Here is a 6,493-nt window from a genome sequence, read left to right as displayed (position 1 = left end):
TATACAGTCCATTTGCAAGTTAAAAACACAAAGTCCACGTAAAGAAGAATGCTATGGAGCCCATCGTGGTCTCTTCGATAGAAAAATGCCATCGTGGAAGGCAAAGTGGCTTGTTAGTTGCAGCCACTACGCAGGCACAGATCTAAAAAAACATGTCTATTGCTGCTAATATCTTCCTTTCCAAGCCGCCAGGAACTGTAGGCCTGCTGCGATTGGATCTGTCCATCGCGCTCGCGCTGTTGCGCCGCCATCTAGAAGCGGAGAAGGGAAGGGGACGCCAGGACAGACATGCGTCGATCAGCGGACCACGGACAGGTTGCCGGCAGGCCGGACGCATGGATGTGCGGCAACAACATGAGGGGAAAAGGTATTTTATTTTTGCATCAGATTAGTTCGCGGCTTTACAAATTATTGAAGAATAATCATACACGGTAGGCATTAAGAATCAAATTATGTCATTTTCAGTTATTTATTTGTGCTTGTGTAGATGTGAAGAGGAAGAGAGCAGAATCAATTCATATTTTTTAAACCCAGTTGATTCAAGCTCTCAACTGTCGGAATATGATGCTACTGCAAACCATGTGCAACACTTCAATTGATGCCATGGTGTAGGCAAGAAGTATTTAATTTTGAACATTTAGAATTTCATAATACATGATATTTAATAATTTTTCTCTATTGATTGCATCAGGTGGTTACTGTCCAAATAATCTCCCTTCGGAGGAAAGATCAATATGGGGATTGATAGAGGCAAAGGTGTAGGGATTCCAAGAACCAAGGTAATAGCCGGAACATAATTTAGTTCTTATGCAAACTCCTAATCAAACAATTATGCCACTAATAAAATTTCATGAATCTACATCTCTTGTGTCGTTGTCTTTATAGGAGTATTAGTTTGCTATATACCATTGTCCTTTTGTCACTGCAAGAGGCGGGTTAGTTCTATTGTGAAATTAGTGTAAAGGGGTTAACCTAAGAAGAAAAAAATCTCTTGTGCCGTTGTCTTCGCCCCCCCTATGCTCAAATCTTGGCTCCGTCCCTGCGCACCGCAAAGAGACCTTGTTGGAAACTGAGTTGTTAAAGAAAAGTGTGGAGAAGAAGCCAGAAAAGAATTTATGTCCATGATTAAAGGAGATACTTAGTCCAGGAAATGTACTACTGTTGTTCTTTGACGCTTTGTTCATGCCTTGGGCTGGGACACGTGTGGACTTTGTGCCTGCTCAGAAACCATTGCACGTTTTGTGGATATGTCATGAATGGATAACATAATTTTAAGAGCTCCTTAATTTCTAGGAATACCAGATTGTACTCTTTTAGGTAATGCCTGAAATTCTTACTGTTTCCTAAGCATCCCAACTGTGGACTATGTTAGTTTAAGAGTAGAGTAGAGACCGATGTTGTTTACTTAATACAAGCATCCCAGTTGGCAAAGACAATCCTAAGCAGAATAGAAGTAGTCTCTAGATGAAGAAGAAAACAGCACATGTAATACAACATATAAGGCATCCCCAATGTAATGATTAAATAGGTGCACTACTGATGAAGTAGGAAAACAGGGTGATACCGTCATATTCTCAGTCTTTGATTTCTATACAAATAGGCCTGGGCAATGGCATCTAAGGTTTGAAGACATGAAGGACTAATGATGCTGGTTCGCCACCGATTCGTGTTCCAAAACTTGACAACAAATTAGACAGAACAAAACATATGTAAATTCGTGATATATGACAGATTCTTAGCTTGTTGCCATACTTTGTCGAGCAATCGAGTACATTTTGTCCCTACAAATCCTAGCTTTCCAGGAGCTCAGATTTGCAGAACTTTTACTCAAAGTACCTTGCGTTATTATTCAGAATATGACCCTTGAGAAATCATATACATGGATGCTAGAGTTGGCATGATGACCAGGCAGGAAAGTAACATAAGTAGAAAAAAGTAAATGTTGCATGCATGTTTCCAACTAAGTGCACTTCCGAGATTCTAGGGCAGATAAATAACATTGAAATCGATACCACTACAGTGAGATTTTATCAGATGCTACTCCCAAATATACCGACCATGTAGATATTCACCAAACTGAAATTGTGAGCAATCAGAAGTAGCACCAATTTTTCAAAAAAATAAACTGAAACAGGGGTAGATCTAAGGGGCGCAAATCAGTAACATTCATTAGCAGTGCAAACAAAGGAAAATCGGTTGAATTCATCGATCATACAGTGGTGTACCAACTACAGTAACATCAAAAACAACTACTGTGAGGAACACAGGCACCACAAGTTCACAACCAAAGCAGCAGGGCTGTTTTTGAGGGGAGTCGAGGCATTACATACCTCTGGTGACAATCCATTGATGAGATCGCTATTGATGCCTTCCTTATAAGATTAGTCTTGTTCAGTGGTAGTGGTCGTGATAACATGGAAACACCTAAGTAAAAAAACAGAAAATTACCTCCGGTCTATTGTGGCAATTGACCGAACAGTTGGCATGCAAACGGCTGTAGCAGTAGTGTTTCTCAAAGAAATAAAAACCTGCTATGTAATGCAATGTAGCAAAAATGGTGGTGGATTCACGGAAGGCGTCAGTCACTACTAAATGTTTTTTTCAGCATGGTCATTACTAAATGCTTGTGCAAGGTTCCTGCACAAGGTTTATGCTAGTAATGCTTGCAAGTCTTTTGTGTTATTCTATCCACCACAAGTCTAGAACAGTGACAATCACACAGAAATAGGTGTTGAACCATCCTTTGGTACAATACATATTTCATTAGATTCAGATCGGATAAGTAACAATGACAGACAACCAAATAACACTTCTAATTTAATTATGCAGACTAACCTGAAACTATTTTTTAGATGAGCTAACCTGAAAATATTAGGAAAAAGCTAACGCCCACACGTGTGGGTGTTTGCACATCGCCCACACGCCTCCATGACCATTCATTTTGTTGGGGAACGTTGCAGAAAAAAAATTTTTTCCTACGGTTTCACCAAGATCCATCTATGAGTTCAGCTAGCAACGAGTGATCGGATGCATCTACATACCTTTGAAGATCACGAGCGGAAGCGTTCAAAGAACGGGGATGATGTAGTCGAACACGACGTGATCCAAATCACCGGAGATCCTAGCGCCGAACGGACGGCGCCTCCGCGTTCAACACACGTATGGTTAGCGTAACATCTCCTTCTTCTTGATCCAGCAAGGGGGAGGGAGAGGTTGAGGAAGATGGCTCCAGCAACAGCACGACGGCGTGGTGATGGTGGAGCTGCAGTACTCCGTCAGGGCTTCGCCGAGCACTATGGAGGAGGAGGAGGTGTTGGAGAGGGAGAAGGAGGCAACCAAAGGCGTGGATGAAGAGCCCTCCTTCCCCCACTATATATAGGAGGGCCAAGGGGGGGGGGGCGCTGGCCCTAGGATATCCAATCTCCTAGGGGGGGCGGCGTCCAGGGAGGTTTCCCTCCCCCCCAAGGCACCTAAGGGGTGCCTTACCCTAGTGGGACTCTTCCCTCTTAAACCCTAGGCGCATGGGCCTATGTTGGGGCTGGTGCCCTTGGCCCATGTAGGCCAAGGCGCACCCCCTACAGCCCATGTGGCCCCTCGGGGCAGGTGGCCCCACCCGGTGGGCCCCCGGGACCCTTCCGGTGGTCCCGGTACAATACCGATAACCCCGAAACTTGTCCCGATGGCCGAAATAGCACTTCCTATATATAATTCTTTACCTCCGGACCATTCCGGAACTCCTCGTGACGTCCGGGATATCATCCGGGACTCCGAACAACATTCGGGTTACTGCATATACATATTCCTACAACCCTAGCGTCACCAAACCTTAAGTGTGTAGACCCTACGGGTTCGGGAGACAAGCAGACATGACCGAGACGACTCTCCGGTCAATAACCAACAGCGGGATCTGGATACCCATGTTGGCTCCCACATGCTCCACGATGATCTCATCGGATGAACCACGATGTCGAGGATTGAAGCAACCCCGTATACAATTCCCTTTGTCAATCGATATGTTACTTGCCCGAGATTCGATCGTCGGTATCACAATACCTCGTTCAATCTCGTTACCGGCAAGTCACTTTACTCGTACCGTAATGCATGATCCCGTGACCAGACACTTGGTCACTCTGAGCTCATTATGATGATGCATTACCGAGTGGGCCCAGTGATACCTCTCCGTCATACGGAGTGACAAATCCCAGTCTCGATCCGTGTCAACCCAACAGACACTTTCGGAGATACCCGTAGTATACCTTTATAGTCACCCAGTTACGTTGTGACGTTTGGTATACCCAAAGCATTCCTACGGTATCCGGGAGTTACACGATCTCATGGTCTAAGGAAAAGATACTTGACATTGGAAAAACTCTAGCAAACGAACTATACGATCTTTATGCTATGTTTAGGATTGGGTCTTGTCCATCACATCATTCTCCTAATGATGTGATCTCGTTATCAATGACATCCAATGTCCATAGTCAGGAAACCATGACTATTTGTTGATCAACGAGCTAGTCAACTAGAGGCTTACTAGGGACATGTTGGTGTCTGTTATTCACACATGTATTACGATTTCCGGATAACACAATTATAGCATGAATAAAGACAATTATCATGAACAAGGAAATATAATAATAATGCTTTTATTATTGCCTCTAGGGCATATTTCCAACAGTCTCCCACTTGCACTAGAGTCAATAATCTAGTTACATTGTGATGAATCGAACACCCATGGAATTCTGGTGTTGATCATGTTTTGCCCTTGGGAGAGGTTTAGTCAACGGATCTGCTACATTCAGGTCCGTATGTACTTTACAAATATCTATGTCTCCATCTTGAACATTTTCACGAATGGAGTTGAAGCAACGCTTGATGTGCCTTGTCTTCTTGTGAAACCTGGGCTCCTTGGCAAGTGCAATAGCTCCAGTGTTGTCACAGAAGAGTTTGATTGGCCCCGACGCATTGGGTATGACTCCTAGGTCGGTGATGAACTCCTTCACCCATATTGCTTCATGTGCTACCTCTGAGGCTGCCATGTACTCCGCTTCACATGTAGATCCCGCCACGACGCTCTGCTTGCAACTGCACCAGCTTACTGCCCCACCATTCAAAATATACATGTATCCGGTTTGTGACTTTGAGTCATCCAGATCTGTGTCGAAGCTAGCATCGACGTAACCCTTTACGACGAGCTCTTCGTCACCTCCATAAACGAGAAACATTTCCTTAGTCCTTTTCAGGTACTTCAGGATATTCTTGACCGCTGTCCAGTGTTCCTTGCCGAGATTACTTTGGTACCTTCCTACCAAACTTACGGCAAGGTTTACATCAGGTCTGGTACACAGCATGACATACATAATAGAACCTATGGCTGAGGCATAGGGGATGACACTCATCTCTTCTATATCTTCTGCCGTGGTCGGACATTGAGCTGAGCTCAATTTCATACCTTGCAACACAGGCAAGAACCCCTTCTTAGACTGATTCATATTGAACTTCTTCAATATCTTATCAAGGTATGTGCTTTGTGAAAGACCTATGAGGCGTCTTGATCTATCTCTATAGATCTTGATGCCTAATATATAAGCAGCTTCTCCAAGGTCCTTCATTGAAAAACTCTTATTCAAGTAGGCCTTGATGTTGTCCAATAGTTCTATATCATTTCCCATCAAAAGTATGTCATCTACATATAATATGAGAAATGCTACAGAGCTCCCACTCACTTTTTTGTAAACGCAGGCTTCTCCATAAGTCTGCGTAAACCCAAACGCTTTGATCATCTCATCAAAGCGAATGTTCCAACTCCGAGATGCTTGCACCAGCCCATAAATCGAGCGTTGGAGCTTGCACACCTTGTCAGCATTCTTAGGATCGACAAAACCTTCCGGCTGCATCATATACAATTCTTCCTTAAGGAAACCATTAAGGAATGCTGTTTTGACATCCATTTGCCATATCTCATAATCGTAGAATTCGGCAATTGCTAACATGATTCGGACGGACTTTAGCTTCGCTACCGATGAGAAAGTCTCATCGTAGTCAACCCCTTGAACTTGTCGATAACCCTTAGCGACAAGCCGAGCTTTATAGATGGTCACATTACCATCCGCGTCTGTCTTTCTCTTAAAGATCCATTTATTTTCTATGGCTCGCCGTTCAACGGGCAAGTCAGTCAAAGTCCATACTTCGTTTTCATACATGGATCCTATCTCGGATTTCATGGCTTCTAGCCATTTGTCGGAATCCGGGCCCGCCATCGCTTCTTCATAGTTCGAAGGTTCACCGTGGTCTAACAACATGATTTCCAAGACAGGGTTGCCGTACCACTCTGGTGCGGAACGTGTCCTTGTGGACCTTCGAACTTCAGTAGGAGCTTGATCAGAAGTATCTTGATCATTATCATTAACTTCCTCTCTAGTCGGTGCAGGCACCTCAGGAACATTTTCTTGAATTGCGCCATTTTCCGGTTCAAGAGGTAATATTTCATCAA

This window comes from Triticum aestivum, chromosome 3A (assembly GCF_018294505.1).
Source record: "Triticum aestivum cultivar Chinese Spring chromosome 3A, IWGSC CS RefSeq v2.1, whole genome shotgun sequence".
Lineage (NCBI taxonomy): Eukaryota > Viridiplantae > Streptophyta > Magnoliopsida > Poales > Poaceae > Triticum > Triticum aestivum.
The sequence above is the reverse complement of the archived record's forward strand: the minus strand, read 5'-3'. Positions refer to the sequence as shown.